At 38.1% G+C, this 19,152-nt stretch overlaps 1 long non-coding RNA gene across 4 annotated transcripts; it reads left to right on the top strand.

Moving 5' to 3' along the window:
• The first annotated feature begins 2,939 nt into the window (after window positions 1-2,939).
• LOC113118815 (uncharacterized) lies at window positions 2,940-8,861 on the top strand. Of its 4 annotated transcripts, XR_003294378.1 has the most exons (5): window positions 2,940-3,096; window positions 5,368-5,494; window positions 7,785-7,964; window positions 8,039-8,151; window positions 8,387-8,861. It is a non-coding gene; the product is annotated as an uncharacterized LOC113118815 (long non-coding RNA). The 4 variants fall into 4 exon arrangements; XR_003294377.1 differs by having other exon boundaries at window positions 7,785-8,151; XR_003294380.1 differs by having other exon boundaries at window positions 7,785-8,155.
• The last annotated feature ends 10,291 nt before the right edge of the window (window positions 8,862-19,152 follow it).

Below are 19,152 nucleotides of genomic sequence, written 5' to 3'. Positions count from 1 at the left end.
TGTCGGTATTTGAAAACTTTGACATACCATAACTCTGACCTGTAGCAGAAGAAAAGGCAGTCTTGTGAGTGAGCGTGTATTCATCCGCTAATACTGCGGCAGCTGAAAGAGAATTCACTTTTTGCTCATTTAAGTAAGTCACCAAATTATCTGGCAAACCACTCTTAAAATCCTCTAACAAAAACATTTCTTGCAATTGATCAAACGTAGTCGTTTTAGATGCAGCACACCATTTATCCAACAACATTCTCTTATCGCGTGCAAAACCAACAAACGTTTGCTTCGTTGATTTGGTGTAATTACGAAACTTCTGTCTGTATGCTTCGGGAACAAGTTCATAAACTCTCAACAGCAGCTTTTACTACATCATAATTTAGAGAATCTTCAATGGGTAAAGCAGAACATACCTCTTGTGCCTTACTTACTAGACTACACTGCAGCATTAACGCCCACATATCTCTCGGCCAGTTAAGCTTAGTTGCAATTCGCTCAAATGCAATGAAGTAAGCGTCAACCTCTGACTCGCGAAACGGAGGTACAAGCTTAATGTGTTTACCAGGGTCAAATGGAGTACAGCAGCAGGTCTATGTACAACATCTTCTGCAGGCTGATCAATTTGAGACACACTTAGACGCGTAGGTGAAATAACAGTTCGCGCATATTCCCTTTCTTTATTTTTTTCTTCATAAAGCATTTCAAGTTCACGCAAATGTAGTCTACTATTCTCATGCTCTTGTCGTTTAATCTGTAATTCTAGCTCTTTTAATTTAAAAAGAAGCATAGGATCTGATTTAGATGAAGTAATATCAATTGCTCCAGCCATTTCAATTCCATCACTTTTTCCCTTTTCACCCTCTAAATCAGCTTCTGCAAACAATAAACCTTGTTCAACAAGTTTAGCGTACACTTCAGTTTTAATTACTTTTTTAGCTGCAGCACTTGATACAGAAATGTTCAAAATTTCAGCAATTTGCAAAAGATCTTTCTTACGAAATGCATTAAATTGCTGTATAGTAGGTTTGGAAATAAACGCTCCGATATCTGGCTCCATACTGACTAATGCTCTTTACGTTTTTACCAACAAGATAAACTATATATTTTTTTTTTTTTACCCACTGAAACAGTTAAATCACGGTCCTTTTTAGACATTCGTTAAGAATTTGTTCAAAATAACAAAAAAACAAAAAAAACGGACGAGCCCCCATTTGTTACGAATGACTAACTAAAAGGTCTACTCAAAGACCTAATAAAAGTAACCCGTAACAATTAACAGGGATCCCTCTAGGAAAGATCCCTGGGGTCCCCGCTCTCATCCCCGTTAATCTCAACCACCACACAGGAATTAAAGAGTAGATAATAAATTTATTCAATTAGATAAACAAAAGAAACATCATAACTTCAGGAGGGGCAATATGCCAAAGTAAATTACAATAAACAAAACTAATTTTATATTCAAACTAACCTGAAAATCAAATAACAAATAAAACACAAATGCTTACCTCCCTGCCAACATAAACAGGAGAAAACAAACATAACAAACAGGCAGCCACCTCCCTACCAAGCGCCACTTAAACATGGAGGGGGAGCGAAACACCGGACATAAAGCAATATAACAATCAAGCCACTATTTGAGTGAATGGTTGACAACAAATGTCTACAACAGTGATCTATCGCTAACACGGATCACACCGCAAGATCAACTATAAAAACGCCAGGAGAGCGGGGAGCCAACGTTTCCTTCCGCCGGGTGGCTTAAATACTGCCGCGATCCTTCCAGTCACCAACCAGCTCAGTCCCAATCAGCGACACCTACAATCAATTAAAGAGACAGCGGGAGAGAGAGAGAGAGAGAGACAGGGAGACACAGACAGGAAGATAACCTACACACACGCTGCGGATTACCCTGGCAACATGCGAATCTATTCGTAACACTCTGGATAATGTTAAATGAAGCATCATTACTTCAAACGAGTTATACTTGAAACCTGGCCTCTGAGAAATCCTGAAAACATTGTTATAAATTGAAGCTATGCATCTCGTCACCACGGTAAGCAGGGAGGGGACCAGAGCATATTACAGTGTCTGACATCATGCTTGCAACTTCATACACCTCTTTAATTTTATTTTTAGTGATCTCTGACTGGCGAAGTCGAACATCATTAGCGCCGGCATGAATAACAATATTACTGTATTTACGTTTAGCATTAGCCAGCACTTTTAAATTTGCCAAGCTGTCACGCACTCTGACTCCCGGTAAACATTTGACTATGGTGGCTGGTGTCTCTAGAAAGTGATAGTAAGATAAAGATTCTAGAGAAAAAAAAAACAGCTACATGGAGCTCTGATCAGCTACAGCAAGGGCAGCAGACCAACAGGAAGTGTACAAACATTTCCAAAAGTTTGTACATTGTAACATTGGTGCTGAAACCCGGAAGGAAGGAGGGACACTCTGCCAAAGATTCACCGCTGTGGTGAATCCGCGGTGCCATCGATCATGGCGGAGCAGTCTGCCGCCGTGGACACTCGAGGCGGTCGGCTGGAGTGAGTTGCTGGGGGGACGGACAAGCTCGCTGCCGGCTGCCCAGTATGTGGAGGGATGTTTTTTTTTATTTATGCGAGTTTGAAAATCTTAGCATCTGCAAAGTTGGGAGGTGTATTTTTGAGCCATCGTGACAGTGATTACATCATCTGGTAAGTTATAATATCAGTTAGCCTAAGTAAAATAATCAGAGAAGCATTATAATTCTTTGCTGCCTCTGTCACGGTCTACACATCTTTGCATTCATTCATGTTTGTTTTGTCTGTATCCTTGTCACATGTTGGCAGTGCTTGTTGCTGGGGCAATGCTGATCAGCTGATAAGCTAATCAACTCAGTACACCTGAAACTCACCAGGACTGCTATTTATGTGGAGTGTTTGCTCTTGTCTTTTGTCAGATCGTTTGGTGTTCTCACCTGCTGTTTTTCTGTTCCATCCAGTTGGCTCTCCGGCTTCTTGTGTTATGTTTTGTTTCTATTTGCCGTTCTCTCTCTGGATTTCCCGGACATTTGCATCAGCAGTCATCGGCCAGCCCATTTCAGTCTCCTCACTGCCAAGGTCTGCTCATCCATCTTAGACCCACAATTCTGACCATCCTATCTATTTACTCTCTGCCTTCATTCAATGAACTGTCTACTGCATTTGCTGCTTGATTCAGAAATTATTTCCTGACATAACGTTCTGACCAAGATGAATCCAGCGAATGCTTCAGAGTTGAGATAAATTATTTCTAGCAACAATGATAAAATGGAAAGACAAGAAGAGTAGATCTTTGCCATCGGACGTGCAGTCCAGACATTGGTAGCGCAGGTATTCAATTCAAGTTTTTGTAGAGCGCTTTTTACAAAACAAATCGTTACAAAGCAACTTTACAGAAAATTATGTTTCTACAATATTTAGTAGTAGCTAGTAGTTTGTGCACATTTGACAGGATTTTAGAAAAAAAAAATATTATTATAATAATAATAATAATACAAGACGTAGTCAGCTAGACGATGAACTATCAATATTATTAATTAAGTTATTATATGATTCAGTCACCCATTTAGCAATAATTGTTAGTTCTGTTTGTTGATTCAGGGTTAGCATCATCTGAGGTCCTCTGAGGGTCAGCATCATCTCTTCTCAGGTGTTCTGGATCCAGATTGGAGCTTGTGTAAATCGTAGTTACATAGAATAACATAGCGAAACATAGAAACAAAATACAGACATCATTAGCATAGCTGCTGATCCAACAAAGTAAAATTAGTTTAACCCAAGCTAATGAATAAAAATGCACCTTTAATCAGATGCAACTACACTCACAATTTAAAAGATACATTATTCGAATGCTTGGCGAAAGAGATGTTTTTAATCTAGATTTAAACAGAGAGAGTGTGTCTGAACCCCGAACATTATCAGGAAGGCTATTCCAGAGTTTGGGAGCCAAATTTGAGAAAGCTCTACCTCCTTTAGTGGACTTTGCTATCCTAGGAACTACCAAAAGTCCAGCGTTTTGTGACCTTAGGGTGCGTGATGGGTTGTAACGTGGTAGAAGGCTAGTTAGGTATGCAGGAGCTAAACCATTTAGGGCCTTATAAGTAAGTAATGATAATTTGTAACTGATACGGAACTTAATAGGTAGCCAGTGCAGAGACTGTAAAATTGGGGTAATATGATCATATTTTCTTGACCTCGTAAGGACTCTAGCTGCTGCATTTTGGACTACCTGTAGCTTGTTTATTGACGAAGCAGGACAACCACCTAGAAGTGCATTACAATAGTCCAGTCTAGAGGTCATGAATGCATGAACTAGCTTTTCTGCATCAGAAACACATAACATGTTTTGTAGCTTGGCAATGTTTCTAAGATGGAAGAATGCAGTTTTTGTAACATTGGAAATATGATTTTCAAAAGACCAATTGCTGTCTAATATAACGCACAGATTTCTGACTGTAGAGGAAGTAACAGTACATCCGTCTAGTTGCAGATTGTAATCTACAAGATTCTGTGTAGTGTTTTTTGGTCCAATAATTAGTATCTCTGTCTTATCCGAATTTAATCGGAGAAAATTATTTGTCATCCAATCTTTTTACATTTTTAACACATTCTGTTAGCTTAGATAATTGGGAAGTTTCATCTGGTCTCGTTGAGATATATAGCTGAGTATCATCAGCTTAACAGTGGAAGCTAATTCTGTATTTTCTAATAATATTATCAAGGGGCAACATGTATATTGAAAATAGAAGGGGACCTAGGACGGATCCTTGTGGCACTCTAAATTTTACTTATGATAAATGAGATGACTCCCCATTTAAGTAAACAAAATGGTAGCGATCGGACAGGTAGGATCTAAACCATCTTAGAGCCTGCCCTTGAATACCTGTATAGTTTTGTAATCGATCTATGAGTATGTCATGATCTATGGTGTCGAACGCAGCACTAAGATCAAGTAAGACTAGAAATGAGATGCAGCCTTGATCTGAAGCAAGGAGCAGGTCATTTGTAATTTTAACAAGTGCAGTTTCTGTGCTATGGTGGGGCCTAAAACCTGACTGAAATTCTTCATACAGATCATTTTTATGCAGGAAGGTGCTCAATTGAGCAGACACAACTTTTTCTAAAATTTTAGGCATAAATGGAAGATTTGAAATAGGCCTATAATTTGCCAGTACACTAGGATCTAGTTTTGGTTTCTTAATAAGAGGCTTGATAAACGCCAGCTTGAATGGTTTTGGGGGGATAACGACGAGTTAATGATATTGAGAAGTGGTTCTTCGGCTACAGGTAACAGCTCTTTCAGTAATTTAGTGGGTTCAGGATCTAATAAACATGTTGTTGGTTTAGTAGGTATCCAGGTTAACTTCCCAGCTGCAGCAGATTAAGACTGAGGCTGCAGTGTCTCCCACTTTGCCACTGTTCCTTCCATTACAGAACACGCCATTTGTCATCTAAAGCTGCATCTACCAACATTCAGGTGAGCCACATTTATGTAGATAATTTTTGGCTAATTGCTCTGTTTTTTGCTCCCCAGCCATTAGCATTTCCTAGAGAGCAATCTAAAGTGGCGTTGTTGGTCATGCTCTTGTCTGGTCGAGCGGGACTTTAGGGAATGGCAGTGTGGGAAAATAAGTATCCATGTTGCTTGTCATTTCAAGCATTTTCTGATGAACTCAAAGTGTTAGACTGTGCATTCGTGAAGCGGCTTGCATGCTGGCGGATCTGAAGCAAGGAAGTCATTCTGTCACAATGTAAGGGAAACTGGTCAGTTTAGCTCAAAGGGAATCATTTAAGATTTTAAAGGGAATTTGAACAGAATCACTGTTTCATGGCTGATCACTGAGATGCCCTGCGATTTACTGAATGAGCCGTTTAACATCAAATCTGCGCAGGATATTAATATCCAAAGTATAGTGAAAACACTATCAATTAGAACAGTAACAAGATCGGCAGTTTAAGACATTAACTTGTAAGCACAAAACACAAGATACTTCTCTTTTCAATATGAGTAAGGCTTTATTAGATAAATCTAACATATAAACGAATCTAGCACATAAACGCACGCACTCACACATTCACACAAGCAGGAAGATCGAAAGTTATGGAAAGATGAGTTTAAGAGAATGGAAATGTGGAATCCCAAGTTTACAGCAATACGTGAAATTGCATAGACATGAACAACCATCAATCACTTAATTAACCCTCGCATTGAGTTCCTCAATGAGGTTAAAATTATATTAAATTCACCAGTACAAATGTCTGAAGGTACATTGCCTGTGTTCCCGTTGTTGTCGTTGAAAGGTGTTTTTCCCGATGTCGCTGATTGGCTGGAAGTTCAGTAGTCGCTGAAGTGACGTCTTGGGAAGCCCGTGGTTGGGCGTTGGCTGAAGACGGGGTTGTGTGGCTGGTTGAAGTTGAACGGGCACTCGAGGTCAGACGTCGGAGACTCGACGTTACAAAACTTAACTCCGAACACTAAACTCTCAAACGGAAAAGAAAAGAAGTAAAGTTTGACGAGACTAGGTGGTGTTTCTTCTCATTGTGGCTAAGTAGCAGCAGGTGCAGCCCACACAATTCTGCGTCTTCAGCCAACGCCCAACCATGGGTTTCCCAAGACGTCACTTAAACGACTACTGAACTTCCAGCCAATCAGCGACATCGGGAAACGACAACTTTTCACAGGAGACACATGTAGTACCTCCAGACATTTGTACTGGTGTATCTAATATAATTTTAACCTCATTGATGAACTCAATGCGAGGTTTAATTAAGTGATTGATGGTTATTGATCAAATACTTATTTTATGCAACAACAAAAAAGGAAATTAATAATTTAAAAATTATACAATTATATTTTCCTTTTTCATATGAATATTCATAAGAAAATTAATGTATAATAAAATGTATTTATTTGAGGTTATAGCTTTTAAGAGTATGATGATTTAAAACACACAATGAACATGTTGCATCCTTATGTAACAATGGATTATATATAGTTATAATGTATTATAAATCACATATCTTGCCATGTTACTTATGTTACTTTACATTTAAGCAGCAAAGACATAAATATCACTCAAGGTCGAACTCTGAGACACGGCATTAAGCAAAACGTAACTCAGAACATAAAACTCTCAATGGAAAAGAAAATAAAGTAAAAGAATAGAAGTAAAGTTTGACGAGACTGGGTGGCGTTTCTTCTCATCGGGGCTAAATAGCAGTGGGTGTGCGGGTCAAAGCATGCTGGAACAACGCTCAAAGAACAAGAAATATAATGACAAAAAGCATGGCTAAAAGATAAAAAGCTAAGAGCAAAAGCTAAGAGCTAAAAGGTAAAGCTAAGAGATAAATTTGATGGTGTCCTGAGTATTTTAACTGGGCTGTGGGACACCTCCCAAATGGTGTCTTAACCAATTAGATTTTGTCTTTGCTCAGGGCATTGTATATTTCTCCACATGTTTCAACCATGCTTCTTTTGTGAATGGTAACCAGAGGAGAGGCTGATGGGCCGATGACCCCTAGCAGATGGAAGAAGGCCTTCCACACATGGGAGATAAATTGAGGGCTCCCGGTCAAAGACTATATCTTCGGGTATTCCAAAATTCCTAAAGACGTGGGTGAACAGTTGTTCCACAGTTTCGAGGGCTGTTGGTAACCCAGGAGTTAACTTGCAGGCTTTTAAGAAACAATCCACTGCCACTTTGATCCATGTGTTACCATCAGATTCAGGTAGGTCAGTTACAAAATCAACTCCTATATGTGACCAGGGCCGAAGAGGAATTGGTAGGGGTATGAGCTTGCCCACTGGAAGGTGATGAGGCATTGATGACATGGCACAGATTGAGCAACTGTGGATATGATGGTTGACATCACGGGACATACTGTGGCACCAGTACTGAACTTGGAGGGGCAAGAGGGTCCATTGGCTGCCTGGATGTCCAGAGCCGGTATATTATGCACTGAGCCCAGCGGAGCAGGTTCGGCCTGAGTGGCAGCTCTGATGTCTTTGTCGATATTCCAGAGGATGGGACTCACTATGGGGGCTGGAGAGAGAATTGGTCCGTGATTTGATGGGTTGTCGAGAGAACGGAGGCAGGACAGGACATCAGCCTTACAGTTTCTGTTTCCTGGGTGGTAGGTAATGATGAAATTAAACCGGGTGAAAAATAGAGCCCAGCAGGCCTGTGTAACAGTTGGTAAACCATGGCCTCAGAATTTGCACTGTGGGTGGAGTTTGTGTGTGTCTCGCATCAGCACTGATTGTTTCATGTGGGCGTCTACGTTAATTGTTCATCTACACCAGCTGTTACTCATTACCCGATCCCTAATTATTGCCTTACTGTATTGTCTTTCATCTTGTGTTTGTCAGAGCATTGTTTGCAGTCCCCCGTGTTAATGCCTGGTCTCTCGTTCCTGTTCTCTGTGTTCTTCTTGTTGTTGGATCATCTTTGTCTTTGGAATCCCATCCACTCCTCACCTCCCACGGATTGTACCTTTCACCCCTCGTCTCGTTCATCTCAGTTCCTGTGTCACACTCTCCTGCTGCCATTCCTAACCGCCACTTCTTGGATCACCATCTGACATTGTTACTCCCTGGATCGCCATCATACTTTGCCTCATCCACCGGTTATCCTGGTTTATGTTACTTGTGTGTTTGACTGAGTTATTAAATATCCATTTACTTGCACTTGCTTCCTCACCATCTTTCACCATTACAGCTTGCCAAGGATTGAGTCTCTTGGAAAGGTCCAGTTCTAGGGCCAGTTTTATGGCCATCAACTCCTTGTTACCGAAATTTTAGTGTCTTGGAATAATATGCGAAAGGCTGAAGGCATGGAGGCTCACCGAAGGGTCCACTGAACGACATCTCTTAGAAAACATTTATTAGAGCTGGATGTGTTTATGACTCATTATTATGATGAATCTGTTATGTTCTACTTTTAGAATATGCATGTTTTAATGAGTACTGCTAACACTAATTTAGCAAATACATTCCTTATAAGCTTTCCATTGAAAAACAGCAATCTGTCGTGAATTTGTTGAGGCTTAGACTTTTAGAATTATTATTTATATATATATAGTGTGTAAAGATTAATTGTGTCTCGTTTTTATTTAATCTATTCATAAACAATCACACATGCAAACAAAGAGTGTTCATTCCTGATATATTGAGCCCTATAATGCACCCAATGCAATGCGACGCAAGGCACAGCGCAAGGTGCTTGCTAGTTTCAGTCCGGCGCTGGACACATTTTCCCATCCAGCGCCACGTCGTTTAATTAGAAAATGCATATGTGGTCATTTTTGCACCCATGGACATGCTGGTCTAAAAAACAGGTGTGTTCAAGCGCATTTCTGGCGCAATGCTTTTTATTAAGTCTTAAGTCTGGCACAATGTTTTTTATTTGTTATTTAAAGAGCGGGTTAGTATAGGAAGGTCCACAACGCATGTGCAAGATGCTTATTAAACACAGGGACGCACAGCAGCACACAAACATGCCAAATATAAAAAATTAAACCATTGCGATGCATAATAATTTTTTGTAGATTAATTAAATTCCGCCCTGTAAATAGCAAATCCGTCATGGGACAAGCACAACTGGCTCTTAAAGGGAATGGAAGATGAGACTCTGATTGTTTTATTGCACGTTACACCCAAAAAACACTCATCACTCATTAAGAGAATAAGGACAACTCGTTTAGACCATGCACCCGGTGGCGCCAACCGTTTTTCCGTCGTTAAAATAGCAAAAGTGGATTTGGACATGCCCTGAGTGCACCTGAGCCGTGCGCTTTACACAGTTTGCATTTAGATCATTAAAATATGTCCCATTGAGTCCTTGCTCCACCATGACAGAACGAACTGGAAAACATGAAGACTCTTAGAAAGAAGAGTTTGCATCGTCAACCAGCCTCCACTATCTCCAGCCCCCACTACCAACAAGACAAGTCACCTTTATTTATACAGCGCTTTAAACAAAATACATTGTCAAAACAACTGAACAACATTCATTAGGAAAACAGTGTTTCAATAATGCAAAATGACAGTTAAAGGCAATTCATCATTGAATTCATTGATGTAATCTCTGTTCAGTTTAAATAGTGTCTGTGCATTTATTTGCAATCAAGTCAACAATATCGATGTAGATGAAGTGACCCCAACTAAGCAAGCCAAATGATTGGCAGCGGCAAGGAATCGAAACCCCATCGGTGACAAAATGGAGAAAAAAACCTTGGGAGAAACCAGGCTCAGTGGGGGGGGGGGCAGTTCTTCTCTGACCAGACGAAATCAGCTGTTCAATTCCAAGTCAGATTGTGCAGAGGAATCATCTGTTTCTTGTGGACTTGTCCTGGTGGTCATCTGAGACAAGGTCTTTACAAGGGAACTGTATCTTGGGCTCTAGATTTCCTGGTCTCTGCTGTCTTTCAGGGCTGTAGAGGTCCTTTCAAGGTGCCGAACCACCATCTGGTCTGGATACGTACTGGTTCCGGGTGACTGAAGTGACCCTCTGATATGGATACAGACTGGATCTGGTGGCTACGGTGACCTCGGAATGAGACCGAAACAGACTAATATTAGCATAGATGCCATTCTTTAAATGATGCAGCAAGTTCATTGAGTGTTATGGGAAGTGTTCCCAGTTCCAGTTTACCTAATTAATGGATTAATGCATATTAGTATGTTATGTGTAAGCCAGGTTAAAGAGATGGGTCTTTAATCTAGATTTAAACTGCAAGTGTTCTGCCTCCCGAACAATGTTATGTAGGTTATTCCAGAGTTAAGGCGCCAAATAGGAAAAGGATCTGCCGCCCGCAGTTGATTTTAATATTCTAGGTATTATCAAATTGAGTTTTGAGAACGCAGCAGACGTGGAGGATTATAATGTAACAGGAGATCATTCAAATACTAAGGTGCTTAAACATTCAGGGCTTTAGAAGTAATAAACAATATTTTAAAATCTATATGATGTTTGATAGGGAGCCAGTGCAGTGTTGACAGGACCGGGCTAATATGGTAATACTTCCTGGTTCTAGTAATAACTCTTCCTACTGCATTTTGGACTAGCTGTAATTTGTTTACTAAGCAGCAGAACAACCACCCAATAAAGCATTACAATTGCTTGAGGTCATACAAACAAACCTTGAGGTCATAAATGTATGGATAAACATTTCTGCATTTGACATTGAGAGCATAGGCCGTAATTTAGATATATTTTTTGAGATGGAAAAATGCAGTTTTAGAAATGCTAGAAACCTGGCTTTCTAAGGAAAGATTGCTATCAAATAGCACACCTAGGATCTTAACTGATAACGAAGAATTGACAGAGCAGCTATCAAGTCTTAGACAGTGCACTGTAAAAAATGTACTGTAGAATTTACAGGATTTTACTGGCAAAAAAGTTGCCAATAAAATCCTGTAAAAATGATGTTAATTGCTGTAAAATGATTACAGGACATTACTGCAAAGCAAATTGCAGTTAATTGCTGTATGTGAAATACAGTAGTTTGTAGTATTTTTTACAGTAACATTGAATTTTACAAGTAGTTTATTTTACAGCAATATTTTGTAAATTCACTAAAGTACAGTATTTACCTGGCAAAAAAGTTGCCAATAAAGTCCTGTAAATATATTTTACAGCATTTTGTTGTAATTTCATTAAATTACAGTATTTAACTGGCAACAAAAGTTGCCAATAAAATCATGTAAATACCCCTAAATACAATATGATGTTGTAATATTTTTTAACAATGAAACTGCTTTAAAGAATAATTTTAACAGTAAACTATAAAATACTGATATAAATGCATTATCATGAGCTCTATCTTAATACATTTACAAATGAATGAAAACCAAGTCAATGATGATGCAAATAAGTATTTATTAAAACTGGCAGAAACACATTGTAAGGCTTTTACTGGTCAAATAAAATTTTTCAGTCTTTCAACAGTTAAATCTTATCATAAAAATAGCATAGCATCACAAATAACTGTTTAAAAAAAGCCATATTCAGAGTAGAGCATTAACTTTCTATAAAAATAAAGGTCAATCAACATAATTTGTATAATTTTTTTAAACATTTAAAAATGTAAAAAATATATGTTTTAAAGAAAAGGATTCAAATAAAATGCTGGAATCAACATTAAATCACAAATTCTGTTGTTTGAGCTTATGTTCTATTAAATTAAGAATATTCCTGCAAAAGACAATTTAATAAATACATACTGAAAGTCCATCAACTTTATGAGATGAGCACACACATGAGGGTTGTCCCTCTTCTGAGACTTTTCCACTTGTTTTGCCTCTATGTGTCCGTCTTGTATCCAGGGAGTGTAGTGATTCCAAGAAAACATCTGCACATAAAAACAAGCAAAAGCATCAGGATAAAGTTAAGTATCAAATGAAACTAGCTCAATAAAATAAATGTCCAAATGCCACTTATACAATACAATCAGCATCTACCAGTACTTAAAAGGTTACTCCACCCCAAAATGAAAATCTTGCCATTAATCACTTACCTCCATGTCGTTCCAAACCCATAAAAGCTTTGTTCGTCTTCAGAACACAATTTAAGATATTCTGAATGCAACTGAGAAGATTGTGACTGTCCCATAGACTCTCCAGTAAATACCAATATCAAGGCCCAGAAAAGTATGAAAGACATCATCAGAATAGTCCATCAGTGGTTCAACAGTAACGTTATGAAGCGACGACAATACTTTTTGTATGCAAAGAAAACAAAAATAACGATTTATTCAACAATTCGCCTCCTCTGCGTCAGTGTAGTGCCATTTTTGGAGAGTATCTGTTGGGCACACACTACATAGCCTGTTCTGTGTCAGCTGGGTCACATGGACACGCTTTTTATGTTTATTTACGCTTTGATTTGAACTAAAACTGCTATGATAATGACTTTGTTGAATAAAGTTGTTCTTTTTGTTTTCTTTGCATAAAAAAAATATTCTTGTAGCTTTGAAAAATTACAGTTGAACCACTGATGGCAGATGGACTATTCTGACAATGCTTTTCATACATTTCTGGGCTTAGACATTGTTAATTGTTAACAGTTAACAGTGATGAATGACTACATTTCATTTTGAATAAGTAACCTTTTTCGCAAATGAAATTACTTAAGTAAAACTTTTTACCTTTGAAAAAATTAATGTGTGCAAAAGATGCCTGCTCCCGGGACACACAATGTTGAGGTATGAATTCACAACCATCTGACCCTCAAATAGTCAAAAGCCACTGGGTGGACCTGAAATGAATAAATATAAGCAATAATGTAACCTACAATGCAGTATTTCAATATAAAATGTAATCTAAATTACAAGTTTATCAAATTATTTAAATAATTAATATATTACCTAATAAAATCAGCTTCAGAGTCTTGAAGCATCGAACATTTCTCCACATCAGCTGCTATTCTTTGCACCTAAAAGACATAAAGAAAATAATCTTGTGATTTCTTTAAAGCATTATGTACTGTAAATGAGACCAAAATTAATACCCCAAAAGGCATATATATTAGAATAAACAAACTATTATAAATTATATAATTTATAATTATAAATTGTAATATTACATTGTATAACTGTACCACCAATCAAATTAAATAATTAACAGTGCAAAATACAATTAATAAATGTTGGAAAAATGCAATGCCACTTATTAAACCTGAAACTAATCCGCCATTAGGTGGCAGTAAATAACTTAATGAGGGAATCAACTGAGTCATTAATTGAACCGATCTGTTCAAAATGATGAATCATTTAGCTCAAGTTTGGAGAGTTTTGATTTGAGAATGAGCAAAATAGTTTTGCTTTGGTGTTTGTTTGGAACTATATGCGTCGGTGAAATACAACAACAGTTAATATTGTGTATAAAAAAGTAAGTAACTTGTTGACTAATTGTTTATTGAACTATGTATTTGCAATCGTGATACTCAGCAAAACAGCTCACTTGTGATGCTTCTTATATGTTATAAATAAACTCAACAGTTGAACATTTAACTTACCTCATGAGTTTATGTGTGCTGTTAAGCTTTTCTGATGTTGAATGAAACATTGATATAATCAGAATCAGTCTTGCATTTCGTTGCTTCCTCAGTCTTTTTTTTTTTTTTTTTTTAAATCAGGCTAACTCGTCCAGTCGGGCATATAAAGATGTCTTTCACTTATTATATTAAGGCGTCAAGTCAATATGGGATAATTGAACACATATAAACGAATGAAATTTCAAATGTTGCTGTTCGTCAGTTATTTAGATAGATATTAATGTTAGTTACTATGACAGTCATTCACATTAGGTTAACACTACTTTTAAATGCTCTCAGTAAGAACATTTTACTTCCAAAAATCAAACATTTGGCATTCTTATCTTCAATCGTTCTCGGGCTGCTCCAGTCGGCTGGGTTTCTGAATTTGAATGATGCGCGCGCAATCCCATAATGCCACACTACAGTAAATTAGTGTAGGAAACACCTGCTTCTTGTAAATGAATTACAGTTGATGTGGAAATATACTATTAACAACTGTAAAACCTTATTTGACCCATAATGCATTGCGAATTACAGCTGCATTTTGTAAAATGTTTATACAGTAAAATTCTGTAAAATTGTGCTGTAGAAGCTACAGCAATTTTTTACAGTGTGTTCTAGGTTATTACATGCAGAGTTTTTAGTTCCTATAATTAACACCTCTGTTTTTTTCAGGATTTAGCAGTAAGAAAGTACTACTCATCCAGTTTTTTATATCGACTATGCATTCCATTAGTTTTTCAAATTGGTGTGTTTCATCGGGCCACAAAGAAATATATAGCTGAGTATCATCAGCATAACAGTGAAAGCTAACACCATGTTTCCTGATATCTCCCAAGGGTAACATATAAAGCGTGAATAGTAGCGGCCCTAGTACTGAGCCTTGAGGTACTCCAAACTGCACTTGTGATCGATATGATGCCTCTTCATTCACTGCTACGAACTGATGGCGGTCATATAAATATAATTTAAACCATGCTAATGCACTTCCATTAATGCCAACAAAGTGTTCAAGTCTATGCAAAAGAATGTTGTGGTCAATTGTGTCAGACGCAGCACTAAGATCTAATAGAATGTCTCTAGGTTACTTATGTAACCCTAGTTCCTCAAGGGAACGAGACACTGCATCGAAGCGCTATGGGGAACGCGTCTAGCGTGAGCGACTCTGAATATTGCATGTAATCAGTCCAGTGGAAGAACGTGACGTCATGGGCGGGGTGACGTAAGTGACTAGGAAGCTATAAAAGCATGTGCCACACAGCTGGCGTCAGCTTCGAGCACCAGCAAGTGCTGGCAGGGGTGCTGGGGGTATGGCCTCGAGACGCAGCGTCTCATTTCCTCAAGGAACTAGGGTTACATACATAATCTATAGATGTTCCTTTTCAGGAACTCGAGCTGCGTCAAAGCGCTACGGGGAATGATGAACCCACGCTGCCAGACGACCACATCCCCGAAGAGCACAGCTTAGGATGAAAGGAATGAATCGCCTGGAGTCACTGGCATATCTAAGCCATAGAACTTTGCAAAAGTGGAAGGCGTGGACCATCCCGCAGCATTGCAGATGTCCAGCATGGACACACCTGCTAGAAAGGCCTTGAAGGCTGCCATACCCCGTGTAGAGTGAGCCTTGGCTCCTGACAGCGGGGGAAGACCAGAGGACTCATAGGTGGCATTGATAGTCTCAACTATCCAACGACTAATACTCTGCTTAGAAGCAGGAAAGCCCCTCTTGTGGCGACCCTAGCATACAAGCAATTGGTCCATTTTTCTCCACAGGGCAGCTCTGTGGACGTATTTGTCCAGCACTCGAACTGGACACATACAATTTAGCTTCTCTTGGTCAGGCTCCCGAAAGGGAGGGGGACAGAACGCCAGTAGCATTACAGGTTGTGGTGTGATAGAGGGAACCTTAGGATCATATCCTGCTCAAGGGTATATGAACGCTTTGGTCATGCCAGGTGCAAAATAAAAATAGGTAGCGGCCACTGAGAGGGCCTTTAAATCTCCTTCTCTCCTCAGAGCTGTAATAGCCAACAGAAAGGTGGTTTTAAGGGTCAGATGTCTGTCTGAAATGTCTTGAATTGGCTCCAATGGAGTTTTGCAAAGAGCCTCTAACACCACAACCAAGTCCCACGGGGGAATACGGGATCGTACTGGAGGTCTCAGCCTCAGCGCACCGCGGAGAAAACGTGTAACTAAGGGGTGTCTTCCCAAAACTGACCATTGAGAGGGACATGGTAGGCCACAATGGCCACCACGTAAACCTTCAGCGTGGAGTGGGTCAACCCTGCAGAGAGCCTGGCTTGTAGAAACTCCTGAACTGTACCATCTGGGCAGTTAGCTGGGTCAAGCCGGCGGTCTCTGCACCATGAGGTGAAGAGTTTCCACCTCAGGGCTGAATGGTTACAATTTTATCTCTAATAGTATCGATTTTAAAAGTAAAGTAGTTCATAAAGTCATTACTGCTGTGATGTTGGGAAATGTCAACACTTGTTTGAGGCTTTATTTTTCATTAATTTAGCCACTGTATTGAATAAATACCTGGGGTTATGTTTGTTTTCTTCTAAAAGAGAAGGTAATCGGATCTAGCAGTTTTTAATGCTTTTCTGTAGGATAGGTTACTTTCCCGGCAAGCAATACGAAATACCTCTAGTTTTGTTTTCCTCCAGCTGCACTCCATTTTTCAGGCTGGTCTCTTTAGGGTGCGAGTATGCTCATTATACCATGGTGTCAGACTGGTTTCCTTAACCTTCCTTAAGCGTAAAGGAACAACTGTATTTTCAAATGCTAGAAAAGAGAGATTCCATAGTTTCTGCTACATCATCAAGTTGTTCTGAGGTTTTGGATATACTAAGGAATTCGGATACATCAGGAAGATAACTTGACCCTCTGGAGTCAATTAACGTGTATACGCATTATGAGTCATTTTCACCTGATAACCCTGAAAAGAACTTAAATTACACTTTCAGTTTTAATTGTACAGATAAGAGCAATACATCAATCGAATCTGTAAAGGGTCTACTTTTTTTGAATACAGACATAAGAACAACAGAACTTTGTGCACTTATAAAATAAAGATAACAAACAAGGTGTGCTGTCTGCAGTCTTTGTCTGCACTGATCTTCATTTACAAACACGTCATTAAAATAAACTGTAACGAAGAGAGATGAGAGAGATATCTATAGAAAGCCTGACATGTCTACTTTTAAACTAAATAAGTGCTGCCAAAAATTCTGTGATAAAGTAATCCATATGAAAACAACGCAATGTCCGTTTTTCACGTCTCCCTTCATTATATCTAATGTGACCATGCCCCTGCGCTGAACGCTGTATTCAGATTCAAACTGAAGCGCGCGGCTTGAATACGCCCATAACATAAGACAATGCAGCGAGACTGTTCTTAAAGTTATTTTTATTTTACTGTTTGCTTCGCAATGAGAGACATAATTAACCCCGAAAAGATGTGATGTGGTGAGGATTTGAGATTTGGATTTCCTCAGAAAAAAAGGATGAAGTGCTTTATTCAGCAGAGCAGTCTCAGTATTCATTCTCTTTTTATTTATTTATATACTTGTACTAGTTTTCACATAACGTGTAAACATTTTACTAGTTAGACTTTTTCCAAAGACTTTTTCCAAACTATAATTCCTGACTAAATGTATAATCAACATTATGAAGTTTCAGTAACAATATACAATACTTTACAATTCAAAAGCTTGATGTAAATAATATAAATGTAACAAATAAATGTAACTGTAACAAATGTAATAAACAATGCTGTTCTGTCAATTCCCCCCCCCCCCCAATAAACCTGAACAAATATTCTCAGCTATTTTCAACATTAATAATAATAATAATAATAATAATGATAATAATAACAATATATATATATATATATATATATATATATATATATATATATATATATATATATATATATATATATATATATATATTTTTTTTTTTTTAAATAAGATTGTTTAAAGGATTTCTGAAAGATTGTGAGACTGGAGTACTGAAGCAAAAAAATCAGTTTGAAAGTCAGCTTTGTTCCTAATAAACTGTTTAACTGCTCCCCCAAGTGGATATTAAATTATGTTGTGGGATAATTAAATATACTCTAAATAAACTACAAACATAAAATTATATAGACTTATTTTGTCCTCACATTCTTTCTTGTAACTCCTCCTTTTCAGTGGCACAGATGACTGAAAGGCTCATTATGCAGCTCATTATGCAGGCCTTTGTCTTCTCAGGTGTAAATCACAATGATATTCATGATAGTTGACGCCTACTCCCATATGACTTTTACAAACAAAAAGTGTCTTAGAAAATTTAAATCAATATATTGTTTTCTGTAACTGAGTAAACAAGATGGTTTTCACATAATTAAAAAAAAAAAAATTAGGCTACAAGCTCCAGTTCTCAAAAATCCCGGGAACCAATGTTCTGTATATGTTTTTATTGCCTTATTCAAGTGATTTAATTATTATTATTATTATTATTTTTTTTTTTTTGATTACAGTGAGATTAGACTTTAGCCATTTAGGTATTTATATGAAACTGAAAAAAAGCACAAATGTCAGGGCATGGCGAAACTTCTCCAGGCCCCAAAAATACCCTTAGACTCCAGAGGGTTAAAATGCAGTCTTTTGTGGGAGAAGTGATGGTTTTTCCATACTTGAAACAGGAAGTAGAATTTACAATTTTGGCTATATGAAGTTTGCACAAAACTTATGCACAAAAAATAATGATCTGAGATATCATCACTTGGCTGCATAATTTCAACACTATCAACATCTATTTCATGTGACAGTATTAAATCTAGAGTATGATTTTGAAAATGAGTAGGTCCTGAAACGTGTTGTCTAACCCCAAAAGAGTTCAGAATGTCTATAAATGCTGATCCCAGTGCATGTTTTTTATTATCAACTTGGATATTAAAATCACCAGCTATTAAAACTTTATCTGCAGCCAGAACGCACTCGGATGTAAAATCACCAAACTCTTTAATAAAGTCGGTATGGTGCCCTGGTGGCCTGTATACAGTAGCTAGTATAAAAATCACAGGGGATTTATCATTAACATTTGTTTCTCT

The sequence above is a fragment of the Carassius auratus genome, chromosome 18 (assembly GCF_003368295.1).
Source record: "Carassius auratus strain Wakin chromosome 18, ASM336829v1, whole genome shotgun sequence".
NCBI lineage: Eukaryota > Metazoa > Chordata > Actinopteri > Cypriniformes > Cyprinidae > Carassius > Carassius auratus.
Note: the sequence above shows the minus strand (reverse complement) of the source record. Positions and strands in the feature narration are given on the sequence as shown.